This window comes from Planococcus citri, chromosome 1, assembly GCF_950023065.1.
Source record: "Planococcus citri chromosome 1, ihPlaCitr1.1, whole genome shotgun sequence".
Lineage (NCBI taxonomy): Eukaryota > Metazoa > Arthropoda > Insecta > Hemiptera > Pseudococcidae > Planococcus > Planococcus citri.
In genome coordinates, this window is record NC_088677.1 from 42337903 (window position 1) to 42364179 (window position 26277).

Genomic DNA, 26277 nt, shown 5'->3' on the forward strand with positions numbered 1-26277 from the left:
TTTGATAGTGGCGAGTGGTTGGGAACCCCCTTTCCCTCTCTACGAGTATCATACTTGTGTAACAACGATGTGGTGCGACGAGCCATGTCCAACTCTGGTAATCACTCACGTCAGTTCTCTGATTTGTGGATCGTTTATCAATCTACAAATATTGTGATTTAAATGTGTTAGTCTATAATGTTTTTATGCTTGTTGCCATTGCATAGTCTATATTTTCGATCAGTATCATTTGATTTGAAGCAATTTCTTCTACTTTTATCGCTTTACCCTCACGGGGAAAAAATAACACTTTCTGATTAGTACTTTTTTCAGGGAGTAAAAACTATTACCTATGTACTTAAAAACACCTTCATGGAGAAATATTAGTAGTTCTATTTGAAAACTACTATTTTGTAAAAAAAAAACTACCTAGTTAAAATTACTACTTTGTCTAAAAACTAGTGAAAATTACTACTTCGTAAGTAGTAGTTTTGAAGTAGTAATTTTTAACTAATTTTTAAGTAAAACTACTAATACGTATTTATCCATGAAGGTGTTTTTAAGTACCTTAGTTTTTACTCCATGAAAAAAATATTTCTCAGAAAGTACATACTATTTTTTGCGTGAGGGTAAACAGTCAAATTTAAGATCAGGAATGTTGAAATAAATCACGTTTTCTTTCTAAGAAAGTTGGTATAAAAGTAAAATTTGAGTTGGATACAAAAATAATTCAGTGAATCGACGATTATTTGACTGCTATGGGTGTTTCATTATTTTGTTAAAGTGTGTTTTAAGTAAGGTGAAATTTTTTGACGATGAAAATCGTTATCTGGGAGCATAAATGTAAGTACTGTTTTGAAATTACCTCCAGGCTTACGTTTCATTGAGGGAAGAATACAGTTCTTGTGGCAAAAGATTCAATAAAAATAATATTTATGTCCCACGATCTAGGTAAGTTGCCAGTATTTGACAGGTTTTATGTTTATGTAGCCTACTCAAACTTTTTCTTAGAGCCTACGTACCTTTTATTTCATTCTCCGTTCAAAGTTATTCTGTTTCAATTTCTACTTACCAGCTGAAAACTTTTCTACATGAATGTTTATAGGCGAACCTTTTTATTTTTATTCGCACGTTGTCCATTTCTTTTCAATAGCTTGTCCAATAATTGCCATTCAGTAACGGCCTACGTACTGGGCAAACCTACTTAAGTACTTACTTACTGATCGAACAGCAAAACAAATGATTTGAAATCCATTAAGTAGAAGTTACTGCGCCTATGTATCTGCAGTCTTCGTTTCATGATTCCGAAGAAAGTTCACGAAATGAATGTTTGAAATCTAAACGCTCGCAATCGGTAACAATTAACTTTTCATTCAAGTTGCGCGTGAGCGGTGTCACGTTTAAAGAAGACTTAGACTATATCTATCTACCTATGTACATTTTGAATGTGCCTTATGCAAATTATGTGTTGCTCAAAGCATTATGGATACTAGAATGTATTTCACGAATTTCACTTCGAAGTGGCATAATCCACGTACGAATAAGACATATGGCGATAAATTGTTCGCTGAGAAGAGAAAATCGAGCAATCATTGTAAACTAATTTAAATGGGAGCCCTGCAATTGCGCCAAATGGTTAAAATCATGTACCCGGAATTGCGCCGGGTTTTAAAAAAGGTATACTGGCAATTGCGCCGAGTTGAGAAAAATGTGATATGAACAAAATATGAACGAATCGTTCATCGTTCAGTCGCAGTTATCTGAATTGATAATGAATCACCAACGTATAGAGGTGCATTTTACTATATTCATACATAAAGTACCTACGTATGCACATATTATTTTGTAATTATCTGGTAGAGTACATAAGTACTATGTATGTACATATCCGAAGACTCAGATTTTCCTCTTCACCTATGAGCGTCAATAGACATACGGGAAGGACAAGGAATGTGTGTGAGGCTTTTCATTCGACCTTAAAAACTTACTTCTCACATGCTCATCCAGATATATGTGAGGGGTGAGGGCGCATACAAAAAGGTACCTTATGGCCAAAAAAATTTTTGCCTATGGAGGGTTCTACTTGATTTTTGAAGAATCCCTAGGAAAATTGGGCGAAGAAGAAAAAAATTAATTTTGTGGCCATAAGGTACCTTTTCGTATGCGCCCTCGGTGTATTAGAAATGTGGATTATTTTTTTTTGACAATCTGTATCTATTGCTGGAGCTGGACTGAATACTTAAAAGTTAGGTACCTAATCATAAGAACGAATTTTTTAACCACACCAGAAAAATTATAAATCTGACAATCCGAAGTCTGAGTATAAGTGTGATGGGAGGATTCGTTCTTTTGACTGGCGCAATTCCCCATACACATATTTTTTTATGTGGCGCAATTCCGGGTATGCCTAATTTATTTACTCGGCGCAATTCCGGGTACTTTTGGCGCAATTGCATGGCAGCCATTTAAATTTCCCAACCTATAGGGGAAAACCTTTGAGAGGCAAAACAGTAACTTGTCTGCTTGATAATTTTGCTGAATCAAAAAATTTCTTCTATTATGATAGGAAAATTTAAAGCTCTTAAGAGCGAAAGTTGAACAAGATGCATTTCTAAAAAAAAATAGGAATTTTTGAACTTTTGGATTCCTTGAAAATATTTACTAGCCTAACATTCCAAACGGAAAAAGTTTCAAAAATTGATTTTCCCTTAATTTTCAGCATTATGAAAGAAAGAGGTTATTTTACAATATTATTTGAGTGTATCTCAGCATCAACGTAGAAAAGAAACCAATAAAACTAGTAACAAAACTTTCTCCGTTAACAACAAATATCATAATTTTTTTATTCGATTGGCATTTTGAAAAGAATAATTTTTCAAAGAGCAAGAGTTTGATTTAACAAATTGTTGTGTTTTGTCGGCGGTAAATTTGATTTGCTGGTGATAGTCCAAAGATTTTTCTCTGTCGTAAACTGCATACTACAAATAACGTATAATTTATCTATTGATAGTTCGAGATATCAAAAACCATCAGTCTAAATCGATGAACATTTGCAAGTGAATATAAAAAATCTGAGGTATGGCAATTTTTGTGAAATGTGATAGAAATGGGAGCATGTAGCTGCAGGTGATGAGGTAGGTGTGTAGGTAGCATAAAAATTGTGCCGAAACCTCAAAACGATCTGGTAAAATTTCACCATCTTGACTCTTATCATTTTCGTTTCATCTCTACAATTTGGCATCAACACCTGACTACGCATAAAATTTAAAGATAATTCAAGTAGGTAGGTACGTATGTAGAAATATTTTCAAAACGAAAAATAGGTATCTTTAGTTTCGATTCCCCCCTTCTCGTTAAAATTAAATGCCAATTTCGGATTACATACATTAGTCTATGGTACTTACTTACTTACTCGTACTACCTACTTGAGCTACTACCTAATATTTATGCGTTTTGAAAATTATTTCATTGTTATTTTCAGAGTCATGTATGGTAGTTTTTTGTTAGAGTTTTATCGATACTTTAAAACTTAATCCAAGCCGACGTATATCAAAGGGTGTAAAATCTTTCGGTTTTATGCAGCACGTTTTTGGATATTTGACCTTAGTAGATTTCGCTTGTATTCAGTTTATAACTTCATGTCACGTGCCACTTAACCCCTACGCTGTTTCGGCTTGTCCACAATATTGCGTTCTTTAGAGCCACCCTTAACCATAAAGAAACTTTGAACACACGTTATTTGAGGAAATCTTTTCATAGGTAAATACTAAGGCCCTCTAAATATAGTACGTTTAATCTGTGTATTTAACAGTAGAAATTCCCGCCTTTAAAATGTTAATAACCGAGTGCAGTTTAAAAAATTTATTTCCTTTGTTATATTTATAAGCGAAACACGTTTTCTTTATGTAAATTAGCCGGCGATTTATTCAACTTTTCAATTATAAAGTTTGTGTTTTCAGTCTTGAAAAGCTACATGAAAATAATTTGAATGAATGAGAATGAAGCATAAGTACACAGATAACGCGAGTAGCCGAGCACCATGTAACTAGGTATTCATAGCTATTTGTCGATTCCAGATACCAGTCTGGTGGATTTAGCTTAGCTTACCTACTTTTGATGGTATTGAGTCTTTTAATAGGGTTTAAATTTCTCAAGAAGCCCGTTCATTTTAAAAATTCATTTTTTGAAAAATAGCCAAAAGGATAAAACTTTTTGGCAACGTATGAAATAATTAGATACAATAGCTACACACCTTGTTGCTATTGGTTAAGTAAGTACGTCATAGTACATATGTAGATTGATGTGCATAATTACATTTTAAGCTATTTTGCACATGAGTTCTCATAGTTTGACAGTTTTGTAGGAAATGGTGTAAAAAACAGACGTGTAAAAGTTTGCATACTTTGTACATACTCTGTAGGTACTTACGTATTTACGGCAAACCGAGTATGCAATTCTATTAACACCATCGGATTATCTGCGAACACATTTTATTTACAAAAAATAAATACCTACAGTACATCAACTAAACTGAAGGTAACCGAAATAGAGTCAAAAAATTCTTCGATTTTGTTAGTGTTATGATCTTTTTATTATTTCACTTCGGATGGTCTGCCAGCGTTTTTTCCCAAACCCTCCAGAAGTCCAGGGTGGGGGGGGGGAGGTGACGGTTTTACGCGCTTGCAATTCCTTGCGAAATTGTCAAACTTTAAAGGCTCATATCTCAAGACTGATTGAATTTGGAGTAAATCTGAATGTGAAGTTTCAAAGGGAATATAAATAAGAAATTTAAAACCAGTGTTGATAAAATTTAAAAAACTCAAATTTTAATATTCAGAGTGAGAGCTCAACTTTTCGTGATAAGTACGAAAGTTTCAAACGGCCACTTAAAAACTCGAATAATTAGAGTGAAGAACCTTTTTTTTCTTCTTGGTAAGAAACTAAATTTCAAAACGGAATCGCAATACCTACATTTTGTGAGCGCAAAAGCCTCTCCTCACCCATTGGCCATCGTGATCAAATTTCAAAAAAATAAAATAAAAAATAAAACGGAGTAGCGTTCTCAAACGTCAATTAAATTCATCGAAAGAGTTGAATGTTATATTAATTAAACGTTATGCGAAGAATCCACATTTTACTGGCAGGAAATTGCGTTAATATTGCTTGCGAAAGTTTTATGCTTGAAAATGTCAATTTTGTATTTGTCCGAAAGATTGAAAATCAATGCAATCGTTGGATGTCTACTGTGAAACGTTTTTTCTTGACTGAAAGTTAAATTGGAATTCCCATATCACTTGTCTAATTTTAGGTTGGTTCGGAATAGGACTAAAGTGTAAACTAATAAAAAATAAAGCAGAACTTATTGACATCTGAACAATTGAATGCGATATTCGGGTATTCGTCCCCAAAGAATAAGTATGAAAAAACAACAGGATTGATTTCTCTCCTATTAGAAACAAAACAGAAACATTTCATTTCTTGCAACCATAGGTAGGTTTAGATATGTTATGTGATACATTAGCCATCTTTCACATGGGAAAAATATACATATTCTCTCTTGTATGATTTATTTTATTCGATATCACAGAATAAAATTACCTGGTCACTTCCAAACGCATGTATAGGTTACTAGAAAAACTCCCAAGTATACCTATACCTATATTAAATGGCGTACCTATTTATTAAATTTATTACCTTCACAGGTTCGATGTACTTAATTAAGAGACAATCTTTTTGGACATGCTTCTTATTTATATTCCGGTTAACTAATTCATTCGATTGACATCTCGTTATAAAAAGAACTTGTCCTTATAAACTTATAACAACTTCAACTTGAGAATCCCTGTTTTAAAACGCGGTAATCCGAGATAATGTAATTTCGCGAGGGCTACGGGCGAGTAATCCGTTCATTGTATGGTTTGACCACTTAAACCGGCCCTTTTAACCATAGTTAAAGATGTTAAAACTGATAATGTTGGAATTTTAAACTAATAGGAAGTACTTTCAACAGATAACACCACATCAAAAGCTTCCTATGATCATTCTAAAGGACCATTAATGCTAATATTTGCTGGATATTGTTTCTCATCCCTCCAAATTGGACAATTGGGTCCGCTTTTCCTTTTGTTCAAATTACGGCATCGCTACATTTCGCTTGGTTATTCAGCGTAGGTAGGTAATCGTGTACCTAACAAACTTTGTATTTAAAATAAAAGTGCCACTGAGGACTAAAAATTTATCATATTTTCAACGTAATTGTCCACGATCGCAAAGAATGGATTAACTGATACGAATACGGTACGTAGTTTGTTTTGACGAGTCGAACAAACGACGATGCTGTATTTCAACTACAAAATAACATAGACATTATTTCTATACAATTGTGGTTTGGAGTGATTTAGATGAAAATAAGTAAAAATAAAGTGAAATGCATTTGTGTGTAATTTATCCAAGACAACAACATGTTCCCATGTAGTACATAGATACCGCGGGTGAGCAGAAATATTGAGTAGGTACCCCAAAAAAGTTTTCTGCTAAATGTTTCGGTTGGTCACACTAAATGATAACAATGATAGCACATGATTGGTTGTTGGACTGAGGTGATAACATTCCAACAATCATAATATGCATCTATTTCTCGTTACCAACCTACATTTGTAACAAAAAAACTTTCTTTGGGGTACCTACTCGATATTTCTGCGCACCGTGTAGATATGTAGGTATACCTAACTTAATTTCAACTGTTGGACATAACTGTCCGTAAAACTAGATAAAAGAACAAAGAGCATCAGAATTTTCTTCAACTCGAATTTGTATACCTAGTTACCTACTTACAGAGCGCACATCACATTCATTCTAGCGTATCTAACATACCTTAATTTAATTTTGATGTTTTCTCCTACAATATGATTTCACACGAACTGCTATAAACACAAAAGTTTTTCACACAATTCAGGCTTCAAAATTTTAAGTGGATATGGTTGTAATAGGGAAAAAAATGAATAAGAAGTTTGGTAAAAGAAAAAAGGTCGCCTCCAGTGATTTTTTTCTGGTTAAATAAAATGAAAAAAAAACTCCGTAATTTCTTTCGGAATTATTTTTTGTTATTCTTTCAAATTAGATCTATCTGGTGTATACTGAAAAGAAATTGATTTCAAAAAATTTCCCCATTGTATTTCGCATCAAATAATATAGTACAGTTTTTCATTTTTCGTTTTATTTATTTATCTAGGTATTTATTGAATTTTCGCTTAAAACTCCACGCAATATTGAATATTGAATTACATCATTGTAGCAAAATGAAATCCTTTTTAAGTATAATTTATTAAGAATATACAAGAATATGTAACCCACCTACTTATTTTTCATTTATATGTACCAGCAATACCTAGGTATGTATTGTATTGGGATAGTCCTAGAAAATTCAAAATTCTGTTTGCGTTTTTTTCGAGCAAGGTGGCACTTTTCTCTTTCAGGCATTTAAAAAAATGTGAAATGTAAGGAAAATAAGTTTCGACTTTACGATAACTGATATTCAGCTTTTGGAGAATGAAGACTGGGAAGCGTGTAGCATGCATAAGAATTAAGTACCTTTCTCTACCCGTTATCACCTTTAGTTTCTTTTCCAACTACTTTTCCTTTAACTTAATAATGTAAAATGTTCTTTCTGCACTTGTCGGTCGAGCTATTGCAGTATTAGGTCACATTGTTTAAAGTTAAATGTTCTACTTTAAAGACAAAAAAGTCTTAAATATTTTATACACAGCTACTGAACTTGGTTCAACTTTTTTGAATAACAATTCTTTAAGTAATTCTGAAGATAATTTGAATTTAAACGCATTAAATAATATTCATTTCCATAAGTATTCTTACGTGGGAACTATGGATGTAATTATTGCTTACTTTTGGTTAGTATTTCAACGTTCGATGTAAGATGACATCTCGATGAATTTGAGATTTCGTAAGTTTGGTTAAGTAATTGAGACAAGTGTTATTTTGTTTAGGTCCAATCTATTTTAGCGAAAATGCAAAATTAAACGCTGATTCCATTTCCTACACTCAAGTACCTACCTATACATAGGATGCCTACCTAATATGTATGTAGTATGTACCCGTAGACAGTCTGTCACACATTTTAATCATTTCTACCTATAGTTTCATTCGCTTAGACTTGTAGATGACGAAACTAGTATAGTTATAAGTAGATGAAATGTCAATGATGATATTACCACAATAACTAACGCTTTCAGAATGATTCCTCGTCAATTGTAATCATAATCGACTGAATAATAAGGAACAACAAACGTGTTCTTATCAAATAATTTGTTGCTTTTGGCATTTGTTAAATCGCGGCTGAATAATTTAACAGGAAATTTCTCATTAATTATACTTTTCTCGGTTGCCAGGCACAATTTAGTTGGAAATATTTAACGATGAACGATGTATTTATCTTTAAAGCATATTAAGATTTGCTGATTCGAAGAAATGAGTAGCATTTAACAAAGTAATAAAGTATGTTACTTTATTTTCGTGTACCTACATAATATTTAATAAGCGTTAGTAACTACATATAAGCATTAGGTATGAGAAAAGTAAGTACCTATTTACTTACAAGATAATATACATACGGTATTAAATTCTTGTGTTTGCTACTAGATAGGCCTAAACTGAGTCTTACTCGTACTTACAATACATACTGGTAAGGTACCTATTGAGGTAATAAAACAGAAAATTACTTTGAATTTTTCGTACTTGGTATACCTATAATATGTATGTACATACATATTTTTATGTTTGGGTGTAGCTATAGTTACACAACATTAACATAATCCATTTTTTCGAATTGATGAAAAATTAATGAAAAATTGAAGATGTAAAAGTTGAATTTGTTTGGCTTCCATCATTTCAAACGTCAGGAATTATTGATCAATTCGAGTGATTGAAAATTTTGAATTCATTGCAAAGAAGAGCAGATGACTTTAATGTTTTTTTTTTTATTTATAGCATACAATTTTTTTCGGTAATATCGACACATCAGAAAAAGGCATTAGCACGACAGAAATTGGTCGTGACTACGACGAAACAAAAAAACTCACGGGAAAACAATTCGTATACGACAAAAAAGTAGGTGTAAACGATTAAAATGAGTAATTAAAGGGACAATTATTAATTCACGACATGAGAATTTATGGAACAGATCATTAGAATAATTGCCGACGAGACTACCATGGCAAAAATGAACGTGAGAATTTAAAAAAAAAACCACGTGATTACAAATTTAAAGTACACGACAAGAAATGAGAAAGACCGGAGCCCGATTTATTGTAGGTACTATTGGAACTTTTTTGCATTACATAGGGTACGCTTCTCCTTCGTTTTTAGTACAAAGGAACTTATTTCACTTCAGTGGAGGGGGAGGGGTCACCATTGTCACCAACCTTGAGACGTATGAGTACTTGTGACATGTGTTTGCACAAACGATGTTTCGAATAGGTACCAGGAAGAGGAACACGTCGACTGCATGAAATCGTCCCCTATACCTAATTATCCTATTTTTATTTAATTTGTACAATTTGTATAACCTTTTTTATAAAATCTAGAATTTTCACAATTTGGTGAGAGGCTCCTTGTTAAATTCATCGAAAACCCTTATTTAAAGTGTATTTAGGTCAGCGGTGACCATTTCGAGCACTTACTGTAAGAATTTTCGCGCTACATGTAATTGAATAAAAATTGAATTTTGTAAACTTGCTTTTTTCATTTTTCAACTTTTGCAAATTTACAAACTGCTTTTTGCTCCGCTCTGTATGTAGATTTTAAATTTCTCATTTAAGCTATACCCTAATGTTAATTTACGGCCAAAAATTTGATTGGCAACGCTATCTATCAACCAATCACATCGCAGCTGTCCGTCAAAGTGATGTCACTATGACGTATCATTGAAAACGTCTATTGGGTGAAATTTGGTGGAAATTTAAACATTGTAAAATTTTCTGGAGTCTCCATGATCTGCTCAAAACGGTTCGAAACCGTTTCCGATAGATTAGAAATGGTTGAAAATAGGGTACATAGTACATACACATACCTACCAAATTTCAACTTTTAAAGTAAATTTGGTGAACGTTTCGATATGAGGGGCGTACCTATTTTGTCACTTTCTGTCTGTATTTTATTTTTTCTCCGTCGTTTGAGCTCCGAGTTACCAAAAATTTTCATAATACTTACCTTGAATGAAGTTCAAAAAAAATATTCTACATACATGTTCCAATCAGAAATTTTTTACTCTCATTTATTTTTATTTTTATTTTCTCGTAACGATATGAAAATTTTTGAAAGCAAATTTTCCATCGAGGGGTATTTGAATAGTGTTGGACTCTCATATATGTGCTCGATTTTCAAACAAATGAAGCAGCAAAGTGACTTCACCTAGCAATTATCAAATTTTGAAAACATGTAGATTTCTTTCCATATTCGAGCACTTCATACTGATGGATTACCCAGAAGAAATTTTAAAGTCATGGTTTTTGCAGTTTTTTAAAAGATTGAAGCGTCATGTGAGAATAATTTGTTATATCGTTTTCGTCGTCACATTCTAGTTTGTAAAGTTAGGTATCTTCAAGTTGGAAATTATATCCAAATTCAGCCCTCGGGCGAAACAAAATGAAACTTTCACTACTGGCGTAGCAAATCCGTCATATCTGATTTTTTTTTTTTTGAAACGAATTCCCACAAAAGAAAACTTCCTTTACAGTAGATACGTGATTATCTATTCAAAATATGGAGAACATTTCGAAATGAACTATACTTATCTGCAGATCTGTTCAAGTTTATTGTAGAGTCTATATACCTACTTACTTACGTGTTTGATCTACTCATTATTTTTATACCCCTACTCATCAATTTCCACGGCACGATTTTCATCAAATTTCGCGATATGATCGTTTTTCACACTTACCTGTGAATAAACACAACAAAGTCATCTCCAAAGAAACAATGTAGATATTTAATTATTTAAGAAATTCCAACATATGTACTTTACTCGTATAGGACTGTGAATTTTCAACAAAAAAAAATAAATAAAATGTAGGATACCAACCTATATATTTCCTCGAAAATTACACCAAAAGTTCTTTTGATAGCTGTTTCATTATTCGATGAAAAGTGGAAAGCTGCGAACTCTCGAGTCTTCTAGCCGCACGTAGGCTACGTATCGCGAATTTCAAAAAATGATGAAACTTTATTCCCAAATCAAACTGTCTCGGTGCATGCATGAGTGAAAAAAGAATCCATTAGATTTTAGGTTTTTTTTATAGCCGTTTCCCAACGCAAATAGGTTGTAATTTTCAACTTTACTCATTTGAACTTTTCCTCATTAAATGCCAATATCTTTGCAGAAGCGAGTTCTTTCGGACATAAATTTGTACCAAAAAAAAAAAAAAAAAAAACTTGCAAAAAGAATTGTTAACAAAAATTTGTTCATTAAGTAACTTTAATGAAAAAATTCATGATATCAAAACATCGCCAAGCAATTTTCATTCAGCAGTTGTGATCAGGAATTGATATGGAATTTCAAATTAATTTGGTACTTACTGAAATAAAATATCCATAAGTTTGAGAACTGAATTGAAAAACCGGACCGATAAATTCCGCCGGCGCTTGGCCCGGTTTTTCAATTCAGTTCTCAAACTTATGGATATTTTATTTCAGTAAGTACCAAATTAATTTGAAATTCCATATCAATTCCTGATCACAACTGCTGAATGAAAATTGCTTGGCGATGTTTTGATATCATGAATTTTTTCATTAAAGTTACTTAATGAACAAATTTTTGTTAACAATTCTTTTTGCAAGTTTTTTTTTTTTTTTTTTTTTGGTTGGCGGTAATTTTGCTTTTTAAAAGTATTTTTGATGGATATCACGACTTTTTTTTTAATGTGTACATATTGTAAATTGTTAATGCGAATCTGGGTACATACTCCAAGAAGTTGAGAATATCAGATTTTTGTTGACAATTCTTTTTGTTTTTTTGTAGGTAAGTTTTTTTTTTGGTTGGCGGAATTTTTGCTTTTTAAAAGTATTTTCGATTGATATCACCACTTTTTTTTTTTTTTTTAAATAATGTACATTATTATAAATTATTAATGGGAATTCGGGTACACCAACAATTTTAGAATAATTTGTTGATTAAATCACAAAGTTTCTCACTAGAAGAACACTACCGAACTGATATGAGTCAAATTTCGTACAGTGATTTAAATTAGGGTATTATTTCAAAATATAACGTTAGTTTTTTAAAAAAATCATTTTTGACTCTCTTTTTCACAATTTGAAAATTGCTTTCCCCCATAAAACCCCCCAAAAATGAAAATTTCTCGTTGTACCGTAGAAAAGGGTCATCTACATTATATTCGCTATCATTTTGCAAAATTTCAAGCAAATCGGTTCATTTGGAGAAGCTGTAGCCTTGTCAACGGAAATTTAAGCATGAAATTTCATGAATATTTCCATTTTTCACCCTCAACCACCCTAAAAATGAAAATTGTTTGCTGTACCATAAAAAAGGGTCATCTGCATCACATTTAATACAACTGTGCCAAATTTCAAGCAAATCGGTTCATTTGGAGAAGCTGTAGCCTTGTCAACGGAAATTTTCATGAATTTTCATGCTGAAATTTCCGTTGACAAGGCTACAGCCTCTCTTAATGAACCGATTTGCTTGAGATTTTGCACATTGATAGTGAATATGATGTAGATTACCCTTTTTTATGATACAGCTAACAATTTTCATTTTTTGGGTGGTTTAGGATGAAAAATGGAAATAGTCATCACGAAATTTCATGCTTAAATTTCCGTTGACAAGGCTACAGCCTTTCCAAATGAACCGATTTGCTTGAAATTTTGCACAATGATGGCGAATATAATGTAGATGACCCTTTTCTACGGTACCGCGAAAAATTTTCATTTTGGGGGTGCTTTAGGGGGGAAAGAAATTTTAAAGTTGAGAAAAAGGGGGTCAAAAATAATTTTTTTTCAAAACTGACGTTGTATCTAAAAATAACTCATTAATTTACACCAGTGTACGAAATTTGACTTGAATTGGTTCAGTAGTTTTCTCTTGACACGAAGATTAGTGATTTCAAAAATTACCCCAAAATGCTAACTTTGGGTATTCCAATCTACATCATTTTTTACCGTAGAAAGTTTGTAAGCATACCAAATTAAAGCTCTCGTTGATGCCAACAACATATCAAAAAATCAGATTCGTGCGTGTTTTTATTCGCGAGAAATTCATCATCAAAAATACGCTTAGTTGTTCAGGGAATATAAGCAGTAAGTGGCCGGACTGTCATCACGTTTGGTATTATCGGTTTTTGTTTTTTTTGTGTTCGTTTTTTTTTCTTGCTTGGCGGGGCAGTCCGACCGGACTGCTTGATTCCGAGACTGTTATCTTGGTACGCTAACGATAGACTGTACCATAGGTAGTAGGTAAAGGTACTAATCAAAAGAATTCTTTCTCGAATCTATTCGCTTTTAAACAATATTGCAGTCAAAATTTTCAACTTTGGTATAACAAAGCCTTTACATCTGATGTTTTTTCGACTTTCTGTGCGCCTGAAGCTTGAACCGCTCGTATAACGAAACATCAAGAAACGTCGCGTCGCGTCGTTCTTTTTCTGTACTCGTATAATTTGAAGGTAACCTTTAGGTAGGTATGCTCTTCTATGGTAAATTTATAATTACTGTAGCGTACCTACGATATAAAAACATTGCCATCGATTCGTCGTCGTCGCAGAAAATTGTTAACCTGTGTGAGTCAACTGGAATTAACTCGCCGACTTAATAAAATACTGTGATATTCATTGTAGCAGCGACGGCGCGCAGTGACACAATGTAATTTATTCATCCTTGGAATCTTCCAATGTGTCACGATGGGAGGGGATTTAAACCGCTATATTGCAGTTTCCACCTTCCGAACTTCTCATTTTCCCATTGTCTTCCTCCTCCTTTCCGTTGCAGACTTAGTTCAGATATATCGGATTTCCTTAGTTACCTGCCATAAGAAACAATAGCAATTCAACAGCACTCCCTTCTTCTACTTATAGCTTGTACTTTCCGACTTTACCTTTTAAAATTTAACCAAGTTCAACTGCGTTGTCGCGTTTCAAAAATTTAACCATTTCCTTTTCAAATGCGTTTTGCGTTTTCATTTAAATAGGTGGCTTATTATATCAATGTGTATAGTATACGTACGTGCGACAAATAAGGCGTCGCAGCGTTTAAACTTTTAGGTATTGAAAATATTATTAAAGTTTTTCCTCGGTGAGTTACAAGTATAGTTTCTAATAATCAGATTTCAAAAGGTGTGACTTCATTAATTGAAATTTTATTATAAAACTTGGGTACTTATATAAATACCTCTTTGAAAAACTGCGAATGATATGATATCTATCAAATCATTAGCCTGTAATTAAATTGAGTGTAAATTAACTACACTGGGTCCGCTTGGTTACCTATCAAATTTATTTAATCAGTTATTCTCGTACACAAAATGAGCTCCTGATTCAAGCTCAAAAACATCAATTAATTAGGTATAAAAAAAATATGAAGTACTCGTATCTATATACTGACAACTGCCCTAATTTCGGTCATGTTGTTTTTTTTATTTTTACTGATAGGCCTATACAAAATAATACATGAAAAGTATAATCGAACACGTTTTCTGACAGCTTGGATCATGGGCCTTCTTCCATGGTGCAAAAGTTTTCGTCTGATGGAAAAAGTTATCTAAACATTTCGATAACAAAGAAAATGTCCCTAAATTATCAAAAAGTAACTCTTGATGAGGGAAAAAAATATTCCGGTACTATTCACTTTTGCTAGAAAAAATTCAAAAACTGTAAAAATCGAGATCTCGACGATCCTTCCCTATTTCGTATAATCAGTGTGATTTGCTTACTAATTTGATTTTGGAAATCACCCCAAATTCGGGAAAAATGGAATGTGGTGACTGAGATTTTGGCGGGAGCCCTGCAATTGCGCCAAATCACCAAAATCATGTACCCGGAATTGCGCCGGGTGTTCAAAAAAGTACACTGGCAATTGCGCCGAGTTGAAGAAATGCGAAACGAACAAGATATGAATGAATCGTTCAGTCGCAAAAGTTAGATCTATAATTATGATTTATTCACTCACTCCAGAATCTTCCTCCACCTAATGTCGCAAAAAAATAGGTTCAACGAACAGGAACAAAATTAGAGGTTGTTCGAGAGGAGGTGGGGAGGGTGACTGAGAATTTTTCGATTGGTATGAGGAAAAAAAATACCAATTTTGCCGAATAAAATGATGCATTTCTAAATAGGTACTCACTCATCCATTAAAGCTTATTTAAAAATTGTAATTTTCCTTTTTGAATTTATGGAAGTTCCAAATAATAATATGTATGAAATTTTTTTAGTTTGGGAAAGAGATAGGAATTGGTCCGAGCAAAATGAGGTCAAAAGTATTCAAAAATTTGTATTTCAAGAAGTGAAAAACGATGTATTTTTTAAAAACTTATTTCTTTTTCTGCTCAAGAATTTTAGAATTTGAATGTTGAGTTTTTGAAAATTTCAATTTTGAAAATGAAAAACAAACGGACGTGAACGAAGCGAGGACAAAATCTGTTTCGAGAAGTAAGAAAACGATGTTTTTAGATTGCAAAAATTTATGTTTATAAAAAGTGAAAATATAATAGCAATAGGTAAGTACCTGGCCTCATGCCCCTACGTCTACAGTGTCTACACCTAATTATAAGAACGAATTATTCAACTAAGTACACCAAAATTACGATTCTGACAGTCCGCAGTGTGAGCAAAGGGTCGGGAAGATTCGTTCTTTTGATCGGCGCAATTCCCCATGAACACATTTCCCTATTTGGCGCAATTGCAGGTAGGTATGCTTATTTTTTTACTCGGCGCAATTCAGGGTATATTTGGCGCAATTGCATGGCAGCCATTTTGGCGAGGGAAAAATGTTTCATAACACGTACCTAATTGATGAAAATTTGTTTTCCTTTTTGATCTAGTGTTGTGACATTAGAATTCGAGTGTACCACCTCCAAAGTTCATATCAAAACACATTTATCAATGCCGCCAACCCACATTTGTTTGTGAAAATTCTCCCCTGCTGTAATGCTCGATATATGGGGACTGAATTTACTTCAAAGATAGGGTAAGCTTGTGCGCACAATTCGTTAGCATGTATTTTTGCCAAGTCGTTGACACATTTTTTAGAGAAAAATTTTGCATGTATTTTGTTGCATTTTTTTTTGTGTTATCCTCTTCAGTCCAGAGTTATTTTTTCATTTTTGGGGGGGGGGTATTTTTAATTACTAGATTATTACACCCTTCGTAAAGAGGTTTATATGGAATTCGGTAAGTTATGTTTTTTGATTAAATTGATGAATTTTTCTATTTCAGAGGGGTCGTCAGGAATGAATGGGGAGCCTTGGTCTATTTGTAGAGATGATCGATCTTAGAGCAGATGGGGACAATAGAATAATAAGTGTTGATGACAGTTCAGAGTTCTCTTATTTCTCTACTCATTCCATGTGGTGTCAACATTTTACCTCCAACACCGAGGGATATGAATTTTTACGTAAATTTTTTTTGGAGGTACATACATACCTAATCAATAATAATCCATGGTATGTTCCCAAACTTGTAAACCTCGGGAACTTCATAGGTTGTACATGATTATGCATTATTTAAAAGTTTGATTTTTTTTTAACTTAAAAATGGTAAAATTGTAATTATAATTTAGAAATGACGAACGTCGAATTTACGGTTTGGTGGATCAGAATCAAATACTTATCCAAGAAATTATACTTTTTTCCAAAGGACTACTTTCACGACTAGCCGAATTTACTATGTATTGGTATGTTCCCAAACTTGTAAACCTCGGGAACTTCATAGGTTGTACATGATTATGCATTATTTAAAAGTTTGATTTTTTTTTAACTTAAAAATGGTAAAATTGTAATTATAATTTAGAAATGACGAACGTCGAATTTACGGTTTGGTGGATCAGAATCAAATACTTATCCAAGAAATTATACTTTTTTCCAAAGGACTACTTTCACGACTAGCCGAATTTACTATGTATTTTCTATTATCAGACTTTTTCTGAAATTTAAATAGGTACTTATTTACATACTTACTATTAGAAAATGAAATTTGTTTTGCTCGTTAGAAAATTCATCTCGATGACCGCTAGATTCCGTTAATTAAGCTTAAAGTTGAAGATTAATGACGGATGGACGATTGGGGTACACTACAGGATTACTGCTTTCTTTAGCTCTTATTCCCCGAGGGTGATTTTTCTTTATTAGTTTTTGAGTAGCTCTCGTCGTCGTTGTACTATTAGATGAACTATACCTACTTAATCTTTTTGTGTTGAAAAATCAATAAATTTTGCGTCGAAATGAAAATCTTCCAGGGATAAAAAATGTTGCCAGCGTGAGTATTCAACAATCGGAGAAAATCTCGGCAAACCTTTAAAAAACAGAATTTGTACTGATATGTGAAGACCGTACCTCTATTATCTTATTTATTGACCATAAAATCGTATTAAGCCCTTTAAAATCCTTATACGATGCTCCCCAATGTACTATTTGGTAAGTTAAATTTGGATCAGAATTGCTATAGAATCTCCCTTATATCATGTATTTGTATTTAATTTTGGTGTAACTGTCGACGACCATGTTTTGGTTGCCTTAATCGCTGTTAAATGTTTAGATGATTGTGTATCGAATTCACTGTTTTTCGCAATGACGATAAGTCCCCTATCTTGAGTTCGTTTTACCTTTTCTGTATAGGTAGGTACCTATACTTTTGAGGGTTTTCTTTTCTTTTCAAGTAGGCCTAATTGGTGTAGTGTAAGTAGTACGTACCTACCTAAGCACAGGATATGTCAGGGTATGTATTTTCTTTAATCTTTTTTGAAATTCTACGCTTCATCGCATTAAGTTACTTTTGGTTAAATTTGAACCCTATGATGATTGTTGTTGTTACATTATAGGGTAAAGAAAGGTAAAGAACCATAAAGTAAACTGCTTCAATAAAAAACCATAGCGAACTGTTACGCATAAATGACTTCGAAAAAAAAAAAGGAGAGAAGTAAACAAATTTATTTCTTATTTACGAAATCGTTAGTTTTTAATAATTCGCAAATAATACGACGCAGCCCATGCTTGCCTTCCGCTACTAAATATAAGCTGGATTATTGTTCCCGTTTTATTTTTATATGCGAAATCCGTTCGTTACATTTTTTACCCTTAGATGGCGGAAAATTTTCCACCTTTGCGCTTTCATCCGGTATAACATTCTCAGTTGGTTTTCGGTTCTCGTGCCGGCATGACAGCATTTTACGGTAAAGGGTGGTATCTATTCCGAGATTTTTTACACGTGAATCTTTTATAAAAATTGAGTTTTTTACGCGAGTAATTTTCAGTTTGCTTAAATGTTCGATTACGCGAGTAACTTTTGAACAGTGTTGTTTTCGTGGTGAGAAAATGCGTTTAAATTATCGTGGCATAAAAACAGCGGTTTTCTCGTTTGTTCGTTACCTAGAATTTTGAATTTTATTAATATTTGTGACATTTACTCCTCTTGACTGAGTTACTTATTTAATTTTTACGAGATACTGAATTCAGGTAAAATATTTTTCTTTAATAGCTTCGGATATAGGTACCTGCATATCAAATGTAGGTAGGTCTAGGTACCTAATAATAGATATGAAATTGTCTATGTAAGAAGCAGACCTTGAGGTAAGGATCACTTCAACGGACGAACTAGTATGTGAATTTGTATTAGTTAGAACATGCCCTGAAGTACATATTTTGCAGGTTACCTATATGTACTTTAAAATGACTATAACCGTTGAAGTCTCTTTTTTACATTGTGAATACGTAGAAATTGAATTTTTTGGTTTCATTTCGCATCAGTGCCAATTAAGTTGAATGAAGATGACATTTTTCATTTTAATGCATAGAAATTTTGATTTTCAAATTTGAAACATTGGTGTTCAGTTTGATATTTTTCAAAAAGTATTACATATGAGGCGAAAACTTTGTGATGATTACATTTCTCATTATGGAAAGTCAAAGTTTTAAAGACTAATGATTTTATTTATTTATTTATTTTTTGCTCCTGCACCTGATTTTTTTAGTGCATATGGCCAACTCTGTTCTGCATAAATAAGTTTAAGTATAGGTACATATTGCCTATACATGAATGAATAAAACTTAAATTTGCTTACACTACCGTGGAGAGAAAATATCCATAGGACCACAACATTACTACAAATTCTTTTCATAGGTACCGTCTAGAAATTCGGTTTTCTGGTACATGTGAGATAACCTGATGAGGTGTATTCATCTTACAATAATGTAATCAAGATGGTTTGCTTGGACGTACCTAATATTTCCGAGAAAATGTTGAACTTTAGATGAGTCAGGGCCTCGAAAGAAAAGTGGGTACCTAACTTGAAATCTATCTTTTTCATAGAAATATCCAGGTACGTACGTATTTGATTTATTTTTTGTTACATTCCTTCTTACCTTTTTTTTTTTTTTTTTTGTAAAAAAAATGAATGCTAATTAATTGAACTGAGATAGTTTCAAAACCCCACGGGAGCATATACCATACCTACATATTATACCGTCCAATAGGTATCCGCGGTAACAATAATCTAAAATGAGTTAACTGAACTGAAAACATGAATGAGAATGATTATTAGACTAATTGGAAACGTGTCGTGCTATCAATAAATTCAAATGAGCGAAATTGTGTTTACAACCCATGCTCATTCGCACGTTATTTTAAACTCAACTCTGCGAGATTAGAGTAGGTAGATATCTATTTTTCATTTACAAAGAAAGGTATACCTGTTTTGAAAAATGATAGGTAGGGTGAAATAAAGTTGGGCTGAGGTTTTAATCGGAATAATTGAAAATTACAATTCTTCTCATGTTACTGCTAGAGTCATTAAAGTTTGAATATCTAATAAATGAATTAAGTGCTACTGAATTCCACAATTAAGTTTGAATAATTTGTTTATATAAGGGGGAGGGAGAGTGGGGTTGTCGTCTAAATTGAAATAAAAATGGAAAAATGTTGGCACTTTGCAAGGTTCGGCATAATCCGGATCATGATCCGAATCATTTTCAAAAATTTGATCTTGATCCATGATCCGGATCACTCATTTTCGGATCATTCAACGGATCACCATCGATACCATCTTTTTTATTACTTTTTCCATTTTTTCCCTCACTTTTCACCTTTTTATTTGTTTTAAAATTTTTCATGTAATTAAAAAAAAAAAAATCCAAAAAGATTTCAAATAAAAATGATTTTAATGTTATTTAAATTAAATTAATAGGTAATTGAAATATCAAAATGAGAAGTTTGATTTGTCTAAAGTAGCAAGATCAAAACATGGAATGTGAAAAATGATTTGTTTGTTTCAAAGTGGAAGAAAATCATTTTTTTCAATCATCATATTCAATGACCATAATGGTAACAAAAATTGAAAATCGATCCGAAAATTGATCCGTGGTTTACCTCCCCGTCAGTTCCCCGGAACATCGCGCCTCCTGGTGTATTGCGTGGTTGCAGCTTGCACTTCTTATTTGGAACGGACTATACTTGATCCTCAACCTTGCAAGATGTCGGGCTTGAATTTTTTTTTGGTTTGTATCAAATTTTGAAACATTTTAGAGACTTTGGAGAAATATTAAATTGGTTTTGATTCAATTTCACGTTGTATTTTCAATCATGGGTACAAATCGATGGATTTTTGATTTTACTGTATGTCAAAATTGATACAAATCTAAATAAACCAAAAGCAACAGGGTTTAAAGAGTTCTATAGTCAAATCTACGTTGAAAGTGATTATGAACGAAGATACACAGTTACTCGTAATGGAAGCTGCCAAGTACATAGTACATACAGCCTACTTTTTGAAGCTATTCAAGTAGGTGAGAAATAACGTCTTCAGAGAACCCATCCAATCTAATTCCATAGCCGAAGGTTTTTCAAGTTCGGAAAAATAAAAATATTACAAATTCTTATTGAACTTTGATTTTATGAGACCGAAAACATGTCGGGTGCCCAGCAACAGCTTAGTCGTGGCTAACATTTATTCTTAAAATAATCACACAGTGAAAAATTTGAATGACTTTTTTAGTATCTTTTCCTAAATTGGCCGTTTTTCCTGAGATTGCATAAAAAAATATGAAATTTGGAGTACCTACAAAGTTCCTAATGGATGAGAAATTCTCTTCATCTTTAATTAATATTATGGTTGAAGTTTGAATCGGAGGAAAATGTCGAGTTCTAACCGTATTGGGAGCTCAGCCAGTTGTCTTTAAATTGAGTCCTTTTTGAACAAAATTAAAGGCTTTTTGCCATTTTTGGGTATACTTTTACCTGTAACCATATGGTCATCCCCCCCCCTAAAAAGACGTGACTTAGGAATTTCTGAACTTACCTGACCCACTGACTTTGAAATTCAACACCACTTTTAGTCCTCTAAAAACGACTTGGAAATTAATAGATCGGAAATATTTCGATTCTATCATTGAAAATTCTATTTTGAAAAAACTATCGCTAGATTCGTCCTTCGCACGTTGAAATAGGTACCGCAATAAATATTTTTTGTGATCACCCCGGTGAATTTTTCAAAATTTATATTTTTTCATTCAAGTATTTTAGTGGATATTTTGAAAAAAAAAAAATGAAACAGAATAAAGGTGAGTCTACTGTGTATGTAATGGGCGTATAAGAAAATATGTAGGTACAGAGTGCTCAGAAATATCAAGCATTCCTAAAAAAAAGTTGTTTGTTGACTATTTTAGTTGGACCCTGTGAACATTGATAACTATCATGAATCATGATTGTTTGTTGGATCTATCAACCACATGTCCTGTGCTACGTTATCAACTTTTATTTTTTACAAAAAACTTTCTTTGGAGTGCCGATGTTTCTAAGCACGCGACTTCAGCATTACTAAGCCAATGCTATACGAAACGAAAAAAATAATGTAGCTAGCTACCTCACAACCTACTCAAAATCGTTACCTATTAAATTGTTTTTCTCAAAACATCCGCGCTCTAGTGGAATCGCATTATTTCCATACGAACGCCGGACCTTCGTAGTGTAGATTTTCATTTTAACCACATATGGAGTAAGCTTACCTGCTTATGATGGACAACACACATTTTAGTATCTATTTTGACACATCGATGAAAATATACCGTACCTAGTACGTATTAAAAAAACATTTCGATTCCTGTATTCGGTCATTACGTTCGCTTTTTAGCTGCACGAACTAATTTTATCTTTCAATAAATAATGACGATATTATGAACTTTCATCCGAACGTAGCGTTTAAATTTGTACGTATGTGTATTTCCTCGGCATATGCCATAATCGCAAACAACGTTGGGAAATTCACTAATGATGGGATATTGTGACACAAATATGACATAAAACGGGGAATAAAATGAAGTCATAATGATTACTAAATACATAATTTAGAGGTGTGGTTTTTAATACATAATTTTTAAAAAAAGACGCGAAAAACCACAGTGAACTAAACTTTAGTTCGAGTTAGATGCATTGTTTATTTATTGTTGGGATTCGAATTGAATAAAATAATTATGAATAGGTACAACAGTCGTGTTCTAAGCGTGTACCTAAAATCGTAGTAAAAATTAGCCTTGCTTTTGTTAGTTGGTACCTTTCCTTTTTCAATTTTTCCTCGCTACCTACCTATAGTCTACTCTTGTTATACCTATATTTAAATATTAACGGTGGATACTTATAAATTTTTGATATTTTTATCCATCGTATTGCAGTTGAAAAATTATTTAAAACCAGCGTTATAAATTTTTCAAAAACCTAAACCATGAATTAATCTTTCGAGAAATAACGCAAGATATTATATTCATTAAAATGAAAAGCTAGATTCCGCTTTGCGAACAATCGAAAATAAAAAATAAAAGCAACATTTTCACTAAGGGTCCATTAAATGTATAAACTACATGGATGATTAATAGCGCGAGTTTCTTTGCGATTTATTTTTACTGTTCGTAATGTAAAACTCATAAAGCTCAAATGAACGCGAAAAATTTACCAACTTTGTAAAACTGTGCACTATAAAAACGGATTCTAAAACATACATGTTATAGGTGTTTGATTTATAACACAACGCGATAGAAAATTTACGCTCGAGTTCTCGTTTCGATTCATCTCAAGAAATCCCCTTTTTTCGTATGTATAGGTTCTGAATAAATAATCAAGACTTATTTGGTCCGTTTGTTTATTTTGTTCATCTTCGATGTATGCTAATTTCATCCGAACTATATGCGCTATATACTAATGTGATTAATTACTTTATATACTCTCGACATCGTTTGAATGTTTTCATTAGAAAAATTCAATTAAGTAGCTGTTTTTCGCATTAATATTTCATTCGTTTATGGAGCTGCATTTATTTTTATTTTTAAACAAATTTTCATTTCCAGTATAGTATTCACTTTTTTTTTTTTACTTCCGTGTAGTTTTCATCTAGATAGGTACTTTTAGTTTACTTACATATGATAAAAAATGTTTTTCGACGAAACTGAATACCTACATATTAAATCTAGGTGTTTTATTTATATCTATCTACTATTTTTTCCAACTAAAAACTATAGGTACGTACTACGTACCTAAAGCAAATGAGGGATGTTGAAATTTCAAAGCTATAGTATAGAAGCTTTTTTTGTAAACTTTTTCCTCGTTTGGATTGATCTCTTGTGAGCATTTTTCAATAAGTATAGGTACCTATCATTTAAATCTACGTAGATATCTACTTTGTTGCATCATAGAAAATTCTTTTGAAATCTTGAAAAATTTTTAACATCGAATAAAGATTGAGGTATGGTAGACATTTAGGTCTATTGTAGCTTTCATGCAGGCCTACGCGAAACGATCAAAAAGAAATAAACATGATTCACTCGTCATTTACGCGATACTTTGAACAAGTTAACGGCTAGTAAATATTATCGATGAAAGTTTGAAAAAAAGCGATGAACCAGGCCATGTTGTTGGATAAGCAGTTGAATGGAAACGCTTTCAGTTAATCCCAGTGCTATGTCTTTAGTATAGTAAACAACGTATACTTACTATAATACTCCTACGTGAAAAAATACTTACTTACTCCCACTTTTTTACTTACCAGCAGGTTTTTGAAGATACATTATTCGTTTTCGGTTTTCATTCCCCCTCCCCAACTCATATCTATTGGGTGTCTGATTAATTGTTGTCTCCTACTGGTTTTTCAATTTAATTTTTTCGTGGAAAGAGCAAGTTATTTCAGTAGAGACGACAGCGTGAGAAAAAAGAGTTGGAATCGGTCACCCAAAGAAGGAAACAATCTGATCGGTTGTGGATGCAGTAATTGCAGTACCTACCAAAGGCAGGCCCCATCAACCAGGAAAGAAAGTACAAGAGCTATAGTTTCAGTTCAGAACGCACTCCTGAGTACCAGAGGCGTGCGCGTTTAGAATTTTAGCCTGGGAAGTGTCTCTGAAGAAGAGATATAATCCCTCAAAGGAGAGGCATTTTCAAAAAATCGAGGGTTTTTCGCACTTACAGTAGCATATCGATTTTTGCAAATTTGAAAGCGCTGAAATCCAATATTGGCTACTACTGGCTTATTTTTTCGATTCGAGATGAACTGTTCGTATTTATTTTGTGCTCGGCGAGGTAACTTACCTATAGGCTATAGTTACAAATATTTCTGAAGTACATTTTTCAATGCCAGTTGTGAAAAAAAGATTCAAGTACTTCTTTTATTGATCCCTCTCTTCCGTCCCAAAAAGTTGTTTCAATTTTATACCAACTTGAAAAGTTGATCGAGACATTTCCAACATTATGTTACCTAATATCATCATCAAAACCAGTCAAAAGCGCCCCATTTTAGCTGTAAAAATTATTATATAACTTGAAAGTCTAAAACCATTACGTAATTAATCATAGTTATGTATTATGTTGTCAGAGTACAATAAAAATATTCGCCAAAATCGCAATATACTCACTCAACCACACATATATTCTGTAATAACTGGAATCACTCATTTGACATATAATCTATTTAAAAAGGTTGCGCGCTTCCAGCACCGACGCCTATTATATTTTACCAAAAAAATATACCGGTTTTACTCTTAATGATAAAAGTTTTTACCAAAAAAATGGAACAAAAGTTTATTCAGGAAATGGATCTTCCTTTTCTCATTTTTCGGTTATTTTTATGATTAAAGTTTGGCTAAAAACGAGAAACAAATGTACGCTTTCTGTTTTTGTTATCCACTGTGTTTCAACCTATACTGCGAGTAAAAACGCACCCTGTAACCGCCGAGTCCAACTATTAATGATTGCATTAATTTAATGGGTGTTTTTCTCGGGCATAACTTATTATTATTTTATATAAGTAATATGTTATGCTTTCCCACACAAACAGTTCATATTTGCCGCAAAGAAATTTGTTGCAGCTGTTCGGTAGCGTGTGTCATCTGCAATAAAATTCGCCTAAATCTTGAAATTTTCTCTCCCTTTTTTATCATAACTATCATTTTCAAATTCATTTGTTTGCAGTATATTTTCAATGGAAAATCTATATCACACATATTCTCTTATTATCACTGGAAAAAATATATGCTTCTTTTTTTCGTGTTTTCATGGTAATCAAAGTAAATATTCAAGATAAATTCTCTTGTTTTTTTTTTTAAATTTATGTTTTCATTTCTATTTTTATTGATGCGTCGGAATCGTTTAAACGAATCGTATTATCTGTGGCATCTGTTCCATAAAATATAAGGTACTGTCAATTGTCCCAATTTCGGACATCGGGTTTTTAAAGAAAATTTGATCGATAAAAACAAAATCAAAAGGAAAAATGAACAATTTTTTACCAGAAAATGTATAAGAAACACCTCGTATATTTCAGGTTTCATTTTTTTCACTGTTTCCTTTTTTATTCGTTTAAAATTTGTGTCCGAAATTAGGGCGTTTGACAATACCTATTCAAATGTTTGTAAACCTAAAAAATTGTGAAATGAAAATGCCTTTGTGTACCTCCCTACATATAGAGCGGGAAAATAACGTAAAAAAGTGGGGGCGAAAAGGAAAAAATTGGAACATGGTTGAAGACAAATCAATGGTGGTTTAATTAGTACCTAGTTGAGTGAGTAGATTTCGTAAAAAAAATTTAAGC

General features: G+C 32.7%; 1 protein-coding gene across 1 annotated transcript in view; it reads left to right on the plus strand.

Moving 5' to 3' along the window:
• The first annotated feature begins 18227 nt into the window (after positions 1 to 18227).
• LOC135832036 (potassium channel subfamily K member 18-like) overlaps positions 18228 to 26277 on the plus strand; it is a 128574-nt gene continuing 120524 nt past the window's right edge. Inside the window, exon 1 of the mRNA XM_065345001.1 lies at positions 18228 to 18670. The gene's annotated coding sequence lies outside the window, so the exon portion shown is untranslated. The remainder of the gene's footprint in view (positions 18671 to 26277) is intronic.